The sequence below is a fragment of the Olea europaea genome, unplaced genomic scaffold (assembly GCF_002742605.1).
Source record: "Olea europaea var. sylvestris unplaced genomic scaffold, O_europaea_v1 scaffold2208, whole genome shotgun sequence".
NCBI classification, from domain to species: Eukaryota; Viridiplantae; Streptophyta; class Magnoliopsida; order Lamiales; family Oleaceae; genus Olea; species Olea europaea.
The window spans coordinates 73,187-94,817 of record NW_019240102.1 but is presented as its reverse complement, the minus strand read 5'-3'; the positions used below and the strand labels follow the sequence as shown (position 1 = coordinate 94,817).

The window sequence follows — 21,631 nt, the reverse complement described above, 5'->3', positions numbered from 1 at the left end:
AGATGTTCAACTCAAATATGAAAATATTGTTGAATATCACCACTGAGCATCATAAATATGCCATTGAACTCAAAAATTAAGTTGATGCTATTGCAGCACAACTGAAAAATATACTGTTTGAAACAGATATACCAAAGAGCTCAGAAATGAGTTTTTCAAATCAATACCAAACAGGGGCAGCTGGAAGCAGCAGTGGATCCAGACGTGACAACATACCAACTGATAATAAAGGAGATTTCATTTCTGTATCATCAACCAAGAAGGTTATGATATATGGAGATAAAAGAGATACCAAAACAATCAGTATCATATACCAAGAAGATAAAATCCCTGTAGATCCAAACGAAGAAAAATATGCCAAAATAGTCAAAATTGCTTATGAAATAAAAATAAGTGATTCATATTTCATTTCTCCGAGAAATAATGTTTACCCCAGAATTACAGCCATGGAAGGAGGCGACCCTTCATTTATAAATAATGACAGACTATGGATTCATGGATTTGATTTATTCAGGAAAAGATTTTATTGAAATCTCAAAGTTTGATGACATATTCATTAAGGAAGTATCCAAATTTGCCAAGAGAAGGAAGATATTTTTAAAATTCTATTCAATCAGTCCAGAATACGATGGAGTTGTTTTCTATCCAATTGAACACATAATCTCAATTGGATATGTTGCAGCCAATTTCCAAATTGATGTTACAGAGAATAATAGAAAAATTTCAACAGTGACAAAATCATGGATCAGACATAGAAGGGCACTTGGAATTAAAGTCATCTACAACATTACCGAAAACTTGTTTGATAAAAAATTCTCGTCCCTGTGCCAATATGAAAATTGAATGTTGTATCCAATGGAGGATATGCGAAATTAGAAATTTTAAAAGATTATATTACAAGATTTGATATACATCAATTTCTAGGATATCCTACCACTATAAAAGAATCCTGTCAGCTAAGAGAGTGTCCCAGCTGCATGTGAAAAATGAAAGCACCTTTTTGAGAAAGGTGTATGAAGGACAATAATACTACATGTGAAGATATTGAAGATAAAGATACTCTTTAAAAAATTGAACCAACATGTGAAGATGTAGGCCCAAAGAAGAAAATAGAGAGGCAAGAGTGCCTTTGCTGATGTAATCAATGATGTAATAGAGTCTCATAAACTTGTATAAATAGAGACATTGTCATAGAAGAATATCATCTCACCCTATCTTGAATTCTCGAGTTGTAAGCAATAGCCTATTCTCAGTTTAAAAACCATTTTTTCTGGAAATCCCTTCATACCAAATAGAAGTCTTGTATCAATCTTGATAGAAATAAAATTTCAATATTTTAATATCAATACGAGTTTATAAATCTTTTTCCCATAGATTCTTGAAAGATCTAATAGAAGTTTCTTTCTTATTTTAGCAAAAAGAGAGTTTTTCTTTAACAGAAGTCTAGAATTTTATTCTTTAGAAGTTGATACAGTGAGAGCAAGTAGTTGAAACAGTAATAATTTCGTGAAGGCAGGAGGTCGTTGAAGGAAGCAGTTTACAAATTCAGAGCTCGAAGGTCACTCGGTTCTAAGAATACAAGTCTAGATCAAATCTAAGGTAAAACTATTAAACTTTTGCTAAAATTAGAATGAATCTTTTAAAGGTCTTAAAAGAATCGCATGGATAATTGCATGATGATTATTTTGATAAATACCAGGATATACAGTTGAAGGATTAGATAATTTATTAGAAAGAATGTTAGAAGAAATAAAGAACCTTATATCTCAATTAAAAAATACAAATTTACCATTTGAAGAATATGATATTTTATTATGGATTATTCTTATTTATTAGATCATAGAATAATTTTATACTCAAATATTCAAAATAGAGTAAACAGAAGATAAAATGCTCAAAAGATTAGGATATATGTTACAATATAGAAAGAATCATTTCATTAAGGGTAATATAGACATTTCCATAAAAAGGAGTGGTGACAGGCCAAATAGAAAAATCTCCCCGTAGTCTCTTTAAGAAGTTGGCCACAGAAGGGTACCTCTACATAGCTAGTTAGTAGGCTGAGGTCTCATTTGTTAATGGAATCAACTAGACAAATCACGCTACCAACTAAGAACGGTCATAACGGCGAGGGAATTGAAAAAAGCCAAACTTGAGAATTGGACGACTTTTCCTGTTCAAACTGTAGTTTGGAAAAGCATCCTCAATGACAGATTGAGCCCAAATCCCTTAGAAAGGGATGCCAGGGGAGAAAATTTTAGGTGGGACGATCATACAATCCCATGTTGAATGCCCACCCTATCATAGAATAACACGTGTACAATTTTAAACTAACTTTGTCAATTTTATATGTTAGATTTAAAAAGTACATTGAGCTCCATCATGATTTTATATTCCCTCTTTCTTCTTTCTTTCTCCTTGAAATTGGACCCATCTTCTAAAGAAGCACTTTCATTCATAATAGGTATGCTCTAATTTATTAATTTTATTTCTCTAAATTTTTTAAGTGTTTATATTATATAAAATGGTGGAATATGGAAAATTTCTCATATCAATACCATCATAACCATGAACTTGCGAGATTAGGACTGACAAAATCATACTTTTGTTTAGCAAATGAGGTTGGTGAAAAATGTTTTATTTGGTTGTGCATTTTTATTAGACGAGACCATTGAATCATTTGTTTGGTTGTTCGAATCATTTATGGAGTCCATGGGAAATGGATTATTGAAAACTATTTTTAAAGACAAAGCAATGACAAACGCAATTGAAATAGTTTTTCCATATACACAACACCGATTGTGCACTTGGCATATTTCTAAGAATGTTACAGAAACATCTCAGTAGCTATTATGCAAATCCAGGGTTCAAAAGGCAGATAAATAAATGTTTCCATCGGTGTTATAATGAAGAAGAATTTCAAGTTTCATGGGATGATATGATTAAAAAGTTTGACCTCGGGAGTCAATCATGGTTAGAGAAATTTTATTCACTACGAGGAAAGTGGAGTTTTGCTTTTAGATTGGATACTTCTTCAACAAATATAAGGTCCATCCAAAGGGGCGAGAGCACAAATAATATCTTTCATCAAATTTCTACCAAGACAATGGACCTTGTAATTTTATGCACCACTATGAGAAGAAAATAAAGGAAATGCGCTTGGCTGATTTGGATGATGATTATCGATGCAAACAATGTGTTCCTCGTCTGTCCATAAGGTGTGGTATTTTAAGTCATGTAGTTAACATGTATGCCCCAAAAATGTTTAATCTTTTGAAAAGGAGCTAACGGGTTGCATTGGAGTGAGGATGAAAAACCTGTGTAGAGATTATGAGCTTTATGCATTTGAAGCAATTGATGAAGGTCAACAAAGAGTACACAAACTCTAATACAATCCCCTTGCATTTGATTTTTTGTTTTTTTGTTCATGAAAGTTAATTCAATCACTGGGGATTTTATGCCAACATGCTTTAAAGGTGTTTGATTTGAATAATCTCACTAGCATACCAACACAATTCATAATGAAGAGGTGGACTAAAGAGGCAAAGAAAGGAATTGCCTAATGACAAAAGTGACCTGTAAATAATGGCAAAAGATGAAAAATCTTCTCAATCATTATGCCTTAGTGAGCCTACGCACGAAGAAAATAATGTCTATAATGTTGCCTTAATGACAATTTTGGGAACAAAGGTCGTCAAAGAAAAGTTGACAGAAGCAATAAATTACTTGAAAAAGATGAGGAAACTATTAATGAGTTTCAAAAGTTTAGAAAAGAGGATGATCATTTTACTTGAGATGCTCTTGTGGATGAGCCAAGAATACTAAATCCACCAACTGTGAAAGCCAAAGGAATAACAAATGCAAGATAAAAAAGAAGCACTTTGGAGAAAAGAAAAAGGTAGCCAAGAAAGGTGATAAATATCATAATTTTATTACCCTTAAATTGAATTCTTAAATAATATATCACTTTTTGACACTTATGATGATTAACTTATAGTCGGAGAAGACACTCATCAAAATAATGGCAGTGCACCCTAACCAATATTTCCGCCTACGTTGATTGCCTTTACCTTGTTTATTTATCACTTAGCTCCCGAGTGTTCAAATTTTCACCTTTCAAGCATGCTTTAAGACCACAACGATATTTTGTAGCTGAAGTTATCGTAGAAGATAAAAAGGGCTTATGGTGTAATTATTTTGCTAAATTTTAGCATATAAACTGAGATAGACTATGATGATTTTTAGACAATATTTAATATTGTCTTCTTTAATGAAAGTCATTTGTGCCCCATTATTTGCCATTATTTGAGATTATAGTTTTTGGAATAGTGTTTTTTTTAAATGCATGGTTATAAAAGAAGAAATCATTTTGGATTTACGTGTAATATTATTTTATTGGAGAATGTATGATTGATAAAAAAGAGAAAAAAATAGATTATAATTTTAATAGGGATCAAATAGGTGCTATATATTAAAAGTGTTATTACATTTTATTATTTGTTAAGAACTCTTGCCATATATATGCTTATTTGGCTTGAAATTGTCTTCAAGACAACTTCTATGCTTCTCAATTCTAAAAATGGATTTCTAGCCCCTTTTCAAAAAATAAAATAAAAAAGGAAAAATCTTTAAAAACATAAAAATGCAAGACAACAAATATAATTAGCCTACCTAAAACATTTAAAGAGTCAAAGGCTCAGAGAGAGAGAGAGAGAGAGACAACTGGCAATAGAAAGATAAAAATGTAGGCCAAATGTACTTTTTAATAAAAAAAACATACAATTGACTAAGTTTAAAATTGTACACATGCTATATTATGATAGGGTGTGCATAGGGATAGTAATTCGAATTATCAAAATCGAAATCGCGATTAACTGAATTGAATGGGACCAAAAAATCGAACGATGACACAATGAGGTGGATATAGTATTTGATTTTAATGCTCCAATTCGGAGCGAGACGGGTATGGTATTTACGCCTTCGCTCCATCCCGAACCGTGTACCCATTAAAAAAAATTTAATTGGGTAATTGGACTTTCCATTAATCTTTCTATGATTTTGTCTAGCCCAAAATTTTGCCCTATTACAGACCCCTAAGTCTAATTAACCTAATCTAGTAACCCTATATTCTACTACACAAATATTAAACATATATGAAAATTGTTTATTAAATTCAAATTTACATTTGGGAATTGGGATATTATTTGTATTTTCATTTGAGATGTTGTTTGTTAAATTAGCTTAGTATTGTGTTTTTTGTTTTCATTGACTTTTTTTTTCTTTTTTGCATAAAATATTTTTTTCCAATTTGACGGTTGGACCTATAAAAAATAATTTATTTTCGTGTTTATTAACCGCCCAAACTGAGTCGAATCGAGATACTAACCGAGCCGAATCGAACCAACTTACGGTTATGATACAATTATGGTATGGTCAAAAAATTGATGGTTCGGTGATGATTTTTGCCAAACCGATCACGAACCGAACCTTTGGCCAAACTGACCACGAACCGAACCGTTGCCAACCTTAGGCGTGCATTCCACATGAGATAGCATAATCGCCCCACCCAAGATTTCCTCACTAGAGAAGGTGAGAGCCCCGTTGTGCTCTAACCCTATCACACTACTAGACGCTGTCGATGAGTGGAGTTGTTTAGGAATGTAGCCGACAATCATGCATCTACAGCTCGGTGAAGTTTCTAAAATAGTTGAATTAGATTGTAGAATTCCTAATGATTTCCACACTTGAAAAAAAAAAACTGGGATGTATCGTCCAAATCATCGGTCTTGTACTAGAGAAAGGCCATGATGTTGCTTATGTAGATAGGCCAGAAAGTATAGGAATGAAGATTATGTGTTATGGATATAGATGAAATATGCATTATGGAGCTCTTAAACGACAACAATGTCGAAGCATTTGGGTTTGTAAAGGTTGAAGAAGCTTTGCATCTTCTCAAATCTATTCAGACATCTTGGAGAGAACCTGTTAATCTAATTGGAAAAGTATTCTCAATTACAAGCACGATGACTTGTAGGTAAAGCGATAAAAAATATATTGAATAAATAATGGAAAATATTTGCAACTTCATGGGGTTCTGTACAATTTATACCTCTTCATACATGCCAGTGGACTGCTTAGGAATGATGGAGATTTGCTAACTATTTTCCATGAGCCTTATCAAAATTGCACGAGTAATGAGGTGGAGCTCTGAGCCCTTTGGAGACGGCTAATCCTATGCAATAAAAATGGAGTTCGAAAGGTTTTGAAGTGAATTCCTCTACTGTCATTGCATCGTTTAAATACAATTTTTCAAGATTGTTCCATTCTTATTTTGAATTGTGCCAAATGGAATTAGCAAGAGATGCAAGTATGATAAGTTATTTTCTTTGGAAAGTTGAAATTGATTCTCATAGAAACTCACATCACGAGAAGTAAAATCATTTGACTCTATATCTCATATAAGTTGATATCCTTTGTGCCAAAAGGATATCCAACGAAGAGATACAGTGTAGCACATGCACCAATTTATTTAGATGGTCTTTAGGGATGTTAATAGTTAAAACATAGACATCGACGACTTTTAGATATGCACCAATTTTGGGAAAAGTAAGTGTAAAGACTTGAGATTCCATCTTAAAGGTCAACCTTATTAAGAGAAGTAGTCCAAAACCTTATAAATTGATCTATGTTTTCATCTTTATTCGATGTGAGATTTTTATCCCTTGACATGTCCCCGCAAGATGGTGACTTGTTTGAGTAGATCAATTTTGAAATTCATATGCTTATTTATTGAGTTTTAATTGGATCGAATCGCTCGTTAGAGCTTAATGAGCTCTGATACTATGTTAAGACTTGAAGTTCCATCTTAAAATGTCAAACTTATTAAGAGGAGTAGCCTAAAACTTTATAAGTTGGTCTATGTTTCTATCTTTAATAAACATATAAAATTAGTGTTTCTGGATCATATTTATATAAACAAAAAGTAATTAAATTTTGATTTTCAGCAAATTTTAAAATTTTCATTTTTTGGGTTTTACACTCAATTTCCGAGAATCAAGGACTGAATTTCAAAAAATACAGAAAGTTCTATTTTTGAAACTCAATTTACTATTACCAGAGATCACTGTCCTGAAATTAATATGATCATTATTGCTTCAAAAATCTATCTTATTATTCTATGGAAATTAACAATATTGTGGGGTCATAAATAAGCTAGAAACATGCTTAGAATCATGATTTTGATTGTTAGAATTGTTATCTTTTTACCAATGTTCGTCTTTCTTCTCCTTTCAACTTCTTTCACTTCTTTATTTATTAAAACTAAGTATAATTAGAGTCATTACATTACATTAAGCTGAAAAAATAGAATATTTGTTTCAAATAACTTTCTGAAGCTAGGTCATTGAGATATAGTTTAAAGTGCATTATTCATATGTATTTCTTATCACATTTCGACCTAGGGTAAAAAAAGGTAGACAAAGCCGTTGAAAAATTAAAAATTTCTTTTATCTCAATTCGAAGTGATACAAAAGTCGTCTAACATATTATAGATTGTGTAAATAATGTTATCTACGGATAAAATCCAGTTCTTGTTTTTTTATCAGGTGCAATCTATTCTTTTACCTAAGACAAGAGATGTTAATAGAAGTAATAGGAAGAAAGTTTTTCTTATAAGCACGCATATTAGAAGTTTACAACTCATTTAGGGTAGTTTAATCAAAAGAAGTTTCAGTAATTAAAACTTTTAATTTGGTACTATAAACAAATAATATCATGTGCCTACGCGCGTTATATTAAAAAATAACATTAAAAATCAGAGGTTCGGTTAAGAAATCAAAATGAAAACACGTTGAGATTCCAATGCCAGTTAATATTGTAACACATTCCAATATATAATGAGACACAATTTTTGTTACAACCCTTCTAATGAGGCTCTAATCATGGTCCGGCCTAGGCCCCGATGAGGAATGGGCCGTATCACCAAATTGTGTGAGCTATATTCGAACCCGTGTATATCTGAACCCGTGTGGTCCAGGGTGAGGTAACCCCCGCAAACAACAACTTCAACGAGAAAAGGCAAATGGAATAGGACAAGCCCAACTCAAAATCTTCTAGTCAATCTTTCGATATGATTGACATTGCCAACCTATCTAGTCAATTCCACAGCCACAAAGTAGGATGTATGGGTAATAAAGTGGTATTAGCCTTTGACTGATTGATGTCTATGAAGGGAAGTGACAATCGCATGGATGAAGCCATGTGTCTCTTCATCCGATGACCCTTATTCATGCTCTTGCATTATAAAACTCACACTTAATGCCGTCTCAAGTTAATGTAAGTTTAGATCTCAAGTTATAACTTTGCTCTCTTTCTTGTACAATATTCCCAATATCGACCCCTCTTTTTATTTTGGAGACTCACGTCTAAAGTCTTCTCACATTCATATATTTATTCCTACAACTGACTTGATCGTGAGAGTGCACGATTTATCCTAGTATGCAGGAATACAACTTATGTGTATGTGAGAGGTATTGAGATCTGTTGGCCACATTAGATGTACATTTTTAGGGGCTGACAGATTGGTACCATATGTGGAAATTTGTACTAAAACCACAAACATCCTAGTGGTGAAACCCAACAAAAGTTGTCGTGTACAATCAAGCCTTGAAGAAAGGTTCGAATTTCGGTAAAGATCGATAAAGGGCACTAAGGAAGTGCTGATCGGAATCTGCTAACATAAGGAATAATATCACATCATGAGCTCTAATCATTATGGCTCTCATGGCAGAGGCCGCTAGTAGGAGGCTTTTGAAGAAGAAGTAATGTTAATACCCCATCGACCCCATCATCAATGTCGATGGAGAGGTATTATCACGTGCTTAGCGAGGACAGTGGAAGAAATAGCTGCAAATATGAGGAACATGGCCCAACAGAACACTATCATGCAACAATTACTCATGCAAATGCACGGGCAAACAAGGTATCAGGTGCTCCGAGAAGAAGCGTTCCTACAGAAGGAAGAATGTACGGGGTGAATAGCCACACGAGCACAAAGGGATCCGAAACCAATTGAGAGGGAAGTGGGAATGGATGCGTCCATGAATTATACCCCACTCTACCCAGTGGTAACTCTCCACAATAGGCAGAAGACTTTCCCAAAATATACCCAAAGACAAGAACCACAAAGATTTGTTAGTGTCTTTGATGGGATCGGATCGCAAAGGCCTAGAAATAGGTCCCAACAATCACCTCCCAATTAGAGGCGTCAACGATATAAGCAAGGACTCGATCTCCAAGAGGTTAGACCACTGAAAATTTGTGGAACCAAGCTAGGACTTTCCAATCGCCTTGCTATCAAGCTGAGGAAGAAGAGTCAAAAGGGCCTTATAGGTCTTTTGAACTAGACGACGATAAGAGTCTTCCATTCTCATAGGATTTATGGAACGCCCATGTCTCTAGCAACATCGTGCCACCAAAGATACCCAAATATGGAGGAAATGAAGATCCCACAAAACATCTCAACAATTACAAAACCCACATAGAGCCTCGCAGCACTAAAGTGCAGAGCTTTCCATCTTAATCTGATCTGTGCAGCTGAAATTTGGTAAAACTGTATACTAGTCGGTAGCAATAGAAGTTGGCCGGATCTGAAAAAGGCCTTCTTGAACCAACATCTATTAAGCAAGGATGGCGAGGCCCCTACCTAAATATTACGTGACATGAGGCAATAGGCAGGCAAAACTTTAAATAGCTATCTGGCTCATTTTACAGATGAAATGACCTACTGTGAGCAAGTCACTGACAGGAAAGCTCTTTTAACATTAAGAGGAGGCCTCAGCATGAACACCCTCTTCTGGAGAGATGTTTGGAATAAGAACCCCATTATCTACGATGCCTTGGTAGAGATGATGAGGAGTGAAATAGTTAATGAAGAATTGATTGACCATCACAACAGAACCTTATTGGGGCTCTCACCCTTTCAGAGGTAGAGATAAGGACCTGTATCACACTTGAAAGCCAACAATGAACCCAAGCTAGATAAACAATCGTCCTTACTTTTAGCCATGCCTTAGCTACTGCTACACTGAACGCGGTACCAATAGTTGCTTATTAAAAGATTGGCTTTGATGTACAAGGGTAACTTGATCGCTATAAGGAGAAGGAGCAGAGGACCGGGCAATGAGCTTAGAATAGGCTAGATTGCACCTATCATCGGATTCACAGTCATGGTACCAATGACTGCATGTCGAGATCGTAACATTTGGAGTCAACAAGCCCAAGAATAATAGAAGGAATGCACGCTTGGGTCCAAGGAACGCACCTCAAGCTAGGCCCCGAAACATGGGCATGGAGAATCAATGCGTTATCACGGTATCATGGAAGAGTCTAAAAGTGCACATAGACAAAGGAGGGAACCCCACGCTGATATGAAAAATGACTCCATCAGAGAGATTGACATGATAATTGGGGGCCATCATGTTAGGAGAGAGTCCACAAACACTTAAAAAAGAATTATGTTAGAGAAGCTAAGGATACCCCATGATGAGTAACTCAGTCAGTAGTGCTCCTCGTGGAGCTAATGCCATTCCACCAATAACATTTACACAAGAGGATGCCATCGGTGTCTATTATCCTAATTGTGACGCTTTTGTGGTAAAAGTCAATGTGGTCAGGAACGACTTGAATCGTATGCTTCTAGACAATAGAAGCTCCATCAATATCTTGTTTGGGGCCACTTATAAGAAGATGCAGATTGGCCTCGAACTCACACCTACGACCGTCCCTCTCCATGGTTTCACTAAAGACAGCATCATCCTTAAGCGAAGGGTCATACTGTCTGTGAAAATGGGAACAACCTCTTCACGGCCCTTCAGTTTGTGGAATTTTCCATAGTAGATCATAGGTTGTATATCATGGGGTGTTGGGATGACCTGCAATAAAGGAACTCTGGGCAGTCATTTCTATCCACTATTTATGCATGAAGCTTCCTACTAATCGAGGTATTGCTACTATTTGAGGCAATCATATGGGTTTGAGAAAGTGCTATCTTAGCTCGTTGCGAAAGTCTGATCCCCAAAAATTGAAGATGATTCTCATAGACCCTAAATGCTTGACGCACCTGCAAGATTTAATCCCTGAACAAGGAAGAGATGTCAAAATGATGAATACCCATATAGAACGAGTCAACCTTACAAAAGAGGCTATCCCTAAAGAAGGGATAGGGAAAACAAGTTTGGATCCTAGAATCATAGATTCGAACTCACAAGCAGTCCCTATTGAAAAATTTTAATCTTTCCCTATGGACTCCCTGGATCTCTAAAAAATGCTCCAAGTTGGAAATGAACTGAGATTGGAGGATAAGCAGAAACTCAAGAACTTCCTTTAAAACAACCTAGACATATTTGCATGGAGAAATGAAGACATGGTGGACATCGACCCTAAGGTCAACTGCCACCGCCTCAATATCCATCCTAAATCACTCCCCACCAACAAAGCAAAAAGGCTTTGAATCTAGAAAGGTATAAAGCTTTGAAAGAGGAAGTACAGAAGCTGGTGTCTAATGGGTTCATCAGGGAGGCGATTTACCCGAAGTGGATATCTAATCCAGTGTTGGTGAAAAAAGTAAAACGGCAAGTAGAGGGTTTGTATAAACTTTTTTTAACCTCAACCAAGCGTGACTAAAGGACAGCTTTCCACTTTTAAGGATTGACCAACTGACGAATGCCACAATAGGGCATGAGTTGTTAAGTTTTATGGACGCATACTCAGGGTACAACCAGATCCCTATTCACCCATCCGATGAAGAAAACACTTTATTTATCACGGATAGAGGGCAATACTGCTACAAAGTCATACCTTTTGGCTTAAAAAGTGCAGGAGTTACCTACCAGTGATTGGTCAATAGAATGTTTGCTGACCTCATCGTCAAAATGATGAAGGTATATGCGGATAATATGTTGGTAAAAACCCTCAAGGCTACAAATCACATTAAACATTTGGAAACAGTATTCAATATTTTGAGAAAATATCGTATGAGATTGAACCCACTGAAATGTGCCTTTGGCATAAAGTCTGAGAAGTTTTTAGGCTACATAGTCAACCAACAGGGAATAGAGGCCAACCCAAATAAAATTAGAGCCTTGCTGAACACAAAGTCTCTTAGCAGATCCAAAGTGCAGTACTTAGTAGGTTGACTTGAAGCTTTGAGTTGATTCATCTCAAAGGCGACCGATAAGGTGCCTTTCATTTTTTAAGGTTCTCATAGGAAGGAAGATGTTCAAATGGAATGAGAAGTGTGAAGTGGCTTTCCAGGGATTGAAGAAACATTTGGGACAAACCCCTTATATCGAAGCCTATAGAAGGAGAAATGAGAGACATTATTGCTATACCTAGCCGTCTCTACAGAGGCAGTAAGTGTAGTATTTATAAGGGAAGAAAATGGCGAGCAGCTACCAGTTTATTATATAAGCAATGCCATCTCACTTGCAAAATCACGATACCCAGGCGTGAAGAAGCTTTATTTCTCTCTGATGATCGCCTCTAGAAAGTTCAGACTCTACTTTCAAGCTCATAGTATACAAGTATTGACTAACTTTCCACTTAAATAAGTATTGTAGATGCCTGATGCTTCGAGGAGGTTGATGAAATTGACTGTAGAAATAAGTGGGTTTGACATTTTATATGGGCCTAGCTCTTCGGTGGGCAAGCATTAGCAGATTTTATAGCAAAATTCACTGGCGCTCAAGAAGTTAACATAGATATAGAAACGTTCGAACCACCAACTTGGCGCTTATTTGTTGATGGCTCTTTCTGGGAAATAGGTTATGGGACGAGAGTAATTTTTGTGAGTCCAGAAGGACATAAACTTAATTGTGTAATTAGATTTGGGTTTAAAGTCTCCAACAATGCGGCGGAGTATGAGGTATTGTTGGCAGACCTCAGGCTATCGAGGGAGATACAAGTAAAAAGGCTAATGGTTAGTAGTGACTCGCAACTATTGGTCAGCCAAGCCAGGGTTGATTTTGCGACAAGGGATAACATCATGGCCTCATACTTGAAAAAGGTCATGGTGCTATTCCCGTCTTTTGAAAAATTGAATTAATTTAGATACTGAGGATTGAAAAAGTGTTTACTAATGCCCTGTCGAAGTTAGACAGTAGCAAAGATTTTGAGCTGCTTAAAGTGGTACCAATTGAACATCTCCCATGGCCCCCATCTCAAAAGCGGAAGAAGTGATGTAGATTGAAGAAGCTCCACTTTGGGTGCGATCAATCATCACTTTTATTAAGGACTAGACCTTTCTGGAGGACAAAGAAGAAGCCCACAAACTCAAGCGTAGAGCAACCCACTATTTACTCCAGGACGATGTGCTTTACAAGAGGGATTTTTCCTCATCCCTTCTAAGATGCACAGGAGGGAAGGAAGCCAATTATGTTCTTTTAGAAATCCATGAAGGAGTTTGTGGCAACCATACTTTCGGTCTGACTTTGGCACATAAAGTACCGAGACAGAGACAGGGTTACTATTGGCCAACACTAAAAAATGATGCTACAATTTGTGAGAAAGTGCGACAAGTGCTAGCGCTTCTCCACCATTTAAAGGCAACCATCTCAAGAGCTGACCGTATCATCCAACCCTTGACCCTTCGCCAAGTGGGTATAGACCTCATAGGCTCCTTTCCGAAAGGAAAGGAAAGCACCAGCTATGCAATTGTCGCCATTGACTATTTTACTAAGTGTTCAAGGCTGAACACTTGGCAAAAATCAATGAGGCCAACACCTCTAAGTTCCTTTGGAGGAATATCATCCTTTGGTTCAAAATTTCCCATCTGGTTTTGGACAATGATAGTTTGATAACAAAAAAATCAGGGTTCTATGCGAAGAGCTGGGGATTGGAAAGTACCTCTCATTCCCCATCACACACAGGCGAATGGCCAGGTAGAGGCAGTTAATAAGATCATCAAGCATATCTTGAAAAAGAGGCTTGATACATCGAAGGGGGTGTAGGTCGACGAGCTCTGACGACATGTAATATGGGCAATTTGCACTATTAGTTGAATAGCGACTGGGGAGACCCCTTTTTCCATAGCCCATAGATCTGAAGCCATGAGCTCAGTTGAAGTAGGGTTGCCCTTACCTCGTTGTTTGTACTTCAATGAAGTATCAAATGAGGAAATATGATGGTGTGATTTGGATTTTCTTGAAGAAAGGAAAGACGAATCCCAAATAAAATTGGTCTCCCACTAGAGAAAAATGGCGAAGTATTACAATGCAAAAGCCAGGAAGAAATCATTTACGAGAGGTGACCTTGTGTCGAGGAGAGTTTTCTTGTCATCTAAGGAGTCAGGTACGAGCACATTAGGTCAAAATTGAGAGGGGGCCCTATTGTATATCTGATGAGCTAAGGCTAGGAACTTTTAGGATCGAGAATTTGGATGGGAAGGTGTAGCTCCACCCCTGAAATGTTGAGTTCTTGAAGATGTATTATCAGTAAGCGTTTGAAATCTTCTCTATGTATCAATTCTTTTCAATTGATGTAATCCTATCAATTAAGGTGATATGCTTCTCTCAATCATATATGGCGATCCCATATGGTGTTCTAATTAAATTATGACAAGCTCGAAAACTAAATTTATATGGCGAGCCTATATGTTATTTTGATTGATTATGACGAGCTCATAAAATTAAATTTATATGACAAGCCCATATGTTATTTTGATTGATTGTGAAGGATTGAAATTGCAAATAACCGAAGATTCTTTGTCACCTGTTGTTGAAATTCTTGAATTGTCTTCTAAAATTCTTAAATATCAATATCACAAATATCCCTTTAGCTAGCATGATGTTCATTTACATTTAGGCCTTGACGATAACGATAGAAGCTCTAATACCAATTTGATATCGAATTGAAAAGCGATAGGAAGAAAAATTGAACCAGGGACTTAGTAAAATGCATGCCTAAAAGATAACAAAATCACCATCCATCCAAGGATATAGGGATAAGGAAACTCAGCACTTCGTGAAATCCAACAAAAAGATACAAAAGTTATCAAGAAATTGATAGACACCTCCAAAATAAATTTGAACTTTTTAATACTCAATTCATTTTGTTTTAGGCTTATAAAATTGCGGTTTAAATTTTTGAAATTCGGCACAACCTTCCAAGAATATGCATTTTCTTAGGCTCTTCTACCATTTTCAAGATCCAATTTAAAGGAAAAAGAAAAAAAAAAACATATTAAGATACAAGTTCCTGCATCAACTTCCAAATAAATTAAAGCTTCCAATGAACTCTATTAAATATTCTAGATAAATTCTAGAACGTGATGACAAATTTTAATTGAATAGAAGCAAATATTTATATAGCAATGAGTCAAAGGCGAGTTTCGGCACATCTACTACCTCGCAAGTATATGCGATGAAGGTAGTAAAGCAAAAGCATTATATTAATTTTATTTGTTCAATTAAAATGTGCTATATAATTTTTAAAGAAAAGATATGCACAAAACACTAGTTCGTGTAATTTTAATTTCGCCTACGTATCGTGTAGTTGGTCCCGAACCTAAATAATGGATGAGAGTTTTTACAACTTCAAATTTATTTTATAAAATAATAATTTTTAAAGAGTTTTTTTTTCTATTTTTTTAGAATATATTAAGCCTGTTCAAGACCCATTATAATCATAATGCATTTTAGAATAGTAAAATAATGGAGAATGTGTAATTAAAAAATAAGAAAAATTTTGGATTTATGTGTAATATTATTTTATTGAAGAATGTATCGCTGAAAAGAACAGAGAAAAATGCATTTGAAAATAATGGAGATCAAACAAAGGCTAAAATATAAATAGCAAATTTTCATTTACTTTATTTTAGAAAAGGAGAAACGAGCCGATGAGTTCCCCGCAACTAACTAGTTGAGTTGACACAGCTCCCACAAAGCGAGCACATGTCATGGGATGAGCTGAGTCAAGCCAACTTGATCCATTAATACCTTTGGACCACACCACGAAAAAGAAAAATTACTAATTAAAAAGATAAGAACTAGCTGCTAAGACTTAAGAATATTATTAATGACGAAGTTAAAACTCGAATTCAATGTGTCAAATTAAAGTATGAAAAAAAAATTTCAAAAATAAAATAAAAATATATAATAACATTAAAATAAAATAAAATAAAATAAAATCTAAAATTCCAGTCGGGCAAGGGACCCCCACTAACCCCACCTTCGTTTACCACTGAATAGTGTGAAGCAAATAAAATATTTAAAAACTTGATTATATAGATCGCATCACAAAATAAATATTCGTACACATCAATAAAATTAAGCGGGTACGCTAATATAAATTCAAATGAAACTAGCTTATTTGTGTTTGGAAGATATTTTTATGTAAAAATGTATTTTTTGAATAGTAAATTGATGTGAAACATGTGGTTAAAAAATAAGGAATTTTTTTGATTTACGTGTAATATTATTTTAATAAAGAATGTGTGGTTGAAAAGAAAAGAGAGAAAAATGTATTTTAAAAAAAATGGGTACCAAACGAGCCCTTATAATATAAAATAATATAAGCCTATCCAAGCAGAAGATATCTGATAAAAGAAATGGGAGAAAAGTTTTTTGGTCAAAGGCCTGTGCATTTTGAAGTCATTTCTAGTTTTGACTAAAGTTCCACGCTGAACCACTTATAAATATTTGAATTAGATAAAATCTCTTACCTTTTATTTGTTTAAATTTTGGTAATCATTTTTATTTAAAAGTATGGAGTGTCGCATCTTATGATAATATCAATATGCCCATCGTGGGGGTAAGTTTAGATTTTAAAAAAATAAAACACAAATTCGAGAAGCTCGAGGGTGTTTGGTGGGGATTAAAATTAAATTTTTTATAGAAGTTTTTAAAATGTGTGGTTGAAAATTGTGGATCTTATGAAATATGTGGTTAAAATTTAATATTGACTTTAAATTGAAATTTTAATTCAAAACAAATAGGATATTGATGAAAGAAATGGCAGAAAAGTCTATGATGAAAGGCATGTGCATGTTGAAGTCATTTCAAGTTTGGACTAAAGTTCCATTCCAGTTGCAAAATTTGATTTGAGTTATCCAAAGAATGCCTTGTTTGTACAGGTTCATTATTTTTTATATCAAGAAATGAAAGGACTTTTCCAGTTTTGACTAAAGTTTCATTTCAGTAGCAATTTTCTTAATTCCAGATTCATCACTGATTCTTTAATTTCATTACAGTTTCGTCATCTAAAGGGGCCCCTTCACAAAATTTTACATCCTTTCTTTATGTTGACTGTAATAAATGAAGAAAATACCGGATAATTTCGATACCAATTTGTTGTTATAATAGGCCAGAAAATAATATGACTCAAAATGAAGTAATTGATTACAAACTCAATAATGAAATAATTGACATACGAATGGAGATTTCATCAAATATGGAGAAATAATTACAATGATTTTGTCTTTTGATTTCTCTAACTTCATCTAAAATATGATAAAGAGCTAAATATAAATAGGGAATATTTCAAGCTTTAGAAGTAGAGTTATAGATGGAAAGAAATGCTAAAACCGTGTCAAAACGTGAAAACGAGCTTCGGCTGGATGAATATCACGTTTGGGCACTACACAGGTGCCGTCTGATGCTTGAGCATCCAACTAGTGCCAGGTAGGTGCCAGCTTCACTGTTTTGGGCGCTCGAGCTCCAGCGAGATCCAGGAGAGCATAATTACGCCAAAATGTCCTCTCCGGTCTATATCTTGATTTCTTCAATTCTAATACAAATTCCAACTCCTAGTTGGACTTCTAAATAGAACTTCAACTAGAATTTTCCAAATAAACTTCGAGTACGATTCCAAAAGCACTCCAACAAAATGAATTCCTCTTAATGTCAAGTTTAACTAGAATTCCCAAACATCTTCCAAATAGAATTCGGGTCACACCTTAATTCTGAGAAATTCCAATATAATAAACAAAATTTTAAGGATTGTCCACCTGTTGACAAAATTTCATTGTAAAAAATAAATTTTAACTCTTCAGCAAAAATGCAAACGAAATTCTCCGTCAAAATTGCAAACTAAAAATATTCTCTACCTCAATCACGAAACCCAAATGGGCTCAAACTCAAAACAAATTTTAACACTTCAGCAAAAATGCAAACGAAATTCTCCGTCAAAATTTCAAACTGAAAATATTCTCTACCTCAATCACGAAACCCAAATGGGCTCAAACTCAAAACCTGAGTAATGAAATTTGAAGAACACACTTGGACATCAAAGTGGCTCGAATCACAGGCAACAAAATCAAACGTTATAAACAAAATCACCAAATAAAGTTGAAACAAGCTTTGTAACAGAATCACAACAAAATACTTTAGCTTTATGATCTTTGCTAGAATCACCACCTTCAACCATGAACGAAGCAGAATTAACTAAGTCAACATCTTTGTACCTATGTGAAGGCATATTCTCAAAATCGAGTTTATTTTAGGAATTGAATTCAATGGCACTGATGGTAATTGTGCAAAGAAAAATTATCCATAACTTTCGAACTTTACTTAAACATATTAATCAAAGTAGACCCAAAATAAAATCCCAACAGTAGTGAACCAAATTGACAGTCCACTTGAGTCCTTAGACTATGTTGATCTTTCAAAGATTCTATAAAACCTTACAAGACATATAATTGGAACTTTTTCTGTCCTTGCAACTCAATATGAGCACCTCTACAAACCTTCAGGACTTCACATTCACCAATAAGTTTGTACCATTACAAGTCAAGACTACTTAAGGAGATAATATTTTTCTTCAAATGAGGAACACACTGCACTACATCAAATGTTCTCACACTTCCATCAATGAAATTAATTTTGACCCTTCTATCCGACAATGTGCATTATTACCAATCATAATTTTTCTTTATTCTGCAACTCATAGAAATTTTGAACCTAATGTCTTCTCCTCTTGCTATAAATTACAAATTTTATTTGTAAAGTTAGACCTTAATTTTTCCCTTTGAGAACCACCATCAAGAATATTGTCTCCATGATCCTCAGTTTGTACGAGATGCTTCGTCTTTTTCTTTGAATAAATTGCATCATGAACATCTTTAATGATGGGAGAATCATAAATATATACGATCGTGTCTCTAAACGATATATATGAAATGGCAACGAACACAATAAAATCAAACCCAAATATTTTTCATCATATTTAACTTCTAAGGGTTCAAGATCTGTGTTGATTTTCTCAGACACAGATAGGCGATCTTCAAGAATGCTTCAAGTGTAATCTTCTAGTAAGACTCTTCATCATGCACGATTGCTCCAATCTTAACCATAATATAGCAGTGAATTTCTCTTTCAAAATGCCCTGAAGAACGTTATACTAATGATGAAAATGAAATTTGTGATAGGATCTTCTGATCCCTATGTCGTTTCTCATTTTGATTTTAAGTTGCGGGCATATTGTCAAACCCCAATAATACATCGTTCAAATATATCTGATTGAGTATTGCTTGCATCTTTACCTGCCACAACAAAAATCTTGTGGTGTGATCTAAAAGCAAAATATGATAATTTATGGTTGCCATCTCAAGAAAAAAAATATCCCTATGGATAAGACTTTCGCTCTAATACTAGTTTTAAACAACAAAGAAAATACCGGATACCAATTTATTTTGATAATAGGTGAGAAAATAGTATGACATAATATGAAGTAACTGATCACAAACTCCAGAATAAAATAATTGGTAAAGAAATTGAGATTTCACTAAAATATCAAGAAAGAATAACCATGATTTTATGTTTTGATTTGTCTAACTTAAAATGTTTCAAGTCCTTAAAGTAGATTTAGAGATGGAAAGGAATACTCATAATGCGTCAAAACGCGAAAAAAGGTCTAGGCCGGATGAATATGGCGCTGCTCCAACACTGGAGCGTCCAGCTGGCACCAAGCAGCATGCTCCAACCAGACGCCATCTTTACTGTTTTGGGGGCTCAAGCTTTAGGAGAGCATAATTGCACTGAAAAGTCCTCCATGGTCCATATCTTGATTTCTTCAAATTCAACACAATTTTTAACTCCCAATTGGGCTGTAAAATAGAATTTCAACTAGAATTTATCACATAGATTTTGAATAGGATTTCAAAAGCATTCCAACAAATAGAATTCCTCTTAATGTTGACCTTAATTAGAATTCCCAATCATCTTCAAATAAAATTCGATTCACACCCTAATTCTAACATAGCCTATATGATTAATGCAATAAGACTCATTGTCTAGCTGTATAATAATCATATGTTTTAATTTGTAAAAATAGTGTTTACAAATGTTCTACTGTCTTAGAATTCACATTTCATCAATAGCACAACTTTATTACTAGAAGTGCATGTTTGCATCGTTATCTCGATGTTAAATCTTGTGACAAAATCGATATTGATGATCAAGCTGAAAGAAATTTTATTCTTCGGTGATGAGTTTAAAACTAGAGAAAATTCGAGTAACTAAAATAAAACTTAATTCATAATTGGATGACTTATGGTGTTAAATGTAGTCTAGCGTTACATTTGAGTGGAATGTCTATATCAGGTTAGGCAAATCTGACTGTAGAAAAATTTAGTATCGCAGCGGGCATTTTTAAGTAAAAGTTCTGCAACTCAACAATAATGGCACTTCAAAATTGAAAGCAACATAAATAATCTGGTCAAAAAACAAGAATGATGTCGTTTGATTATTGCACCTAAAAAAATATTTTAAAGAGTCGGTGAGAAAAAAAATTAAAATAGAATAATATATCTATTTATTCAAATTCCTGTCAATATTGATACGCTAACAAACCACTATATATACGAGACATTTTGGGTCCATTTAGTACAACAAACAAAATAAACAACTGAACTTGGAGGAAAAGCGATGGAATTTCAGCTTCTTCCCTTCAACTTCACTACTCTCTTACTTTTCATATCCTTCATCTTTCTCTTAGTTAAGGGATTAATGAAGAAACCGAAATCCACTAACAAAAACATAAAATTACCTCCAAGTCCGTGGCTGCTGCCTTTGATCGGAAACATGCACCACTTGGTTGGTGCACCCCCTCATCATGCATTAAGAAATTTAACTAGAAAGTACGGTCCAGTTGTCCGTCTACACCTTGGTGAAGTTCTTGCAATTGTAATATCATCACGTGAAGCTGCCAAAGATGTACTAAAGGTTCATGATCCTGCTTGTGCTGATAGGCCAGAAAGTATTGGAAGTAAAATTATGTGGTATGACTATACCGATATTGCTTTTAGTCCATACAACGAATATTGGAGGCAAATGCGTAAAATATGCATTTTGGAGCTCTTAAGCACAAAAAATGTCCGATCATTTGGCTCTATAAGGCTAGAGGAGGCTTCACATCTTTTGAAAACCATCCAGTCATCTTCTGGGAAATCCATGAACCTAACTGATAAAATATCCTCATTTACAAGTTCGACGACATGCAGAGCAGCATTCGGTGAAGTACTAAGAGACAAAGACAATTTGATAATGCTGATGAAGGAAGGAACAACCTTGGCTGGAGGCTTTGCATTGGCTGATTTTTTCCCTTCTTCAAAGTTGCTACAAGTCATGAGTTGGAATAA

General features: G+C 34.8%; 1 pseudogene; it reads left to right on the top strand.

The window, feature by feature from the left end:
• Positions 1–20,897: 20,897 nt before the first annotated feature.
• LOC111380772 overlaps positions 20,898–21,631 on the top strand; it is a 34,730-nt pseudogene continuing 33,996 nt past the window's right edge.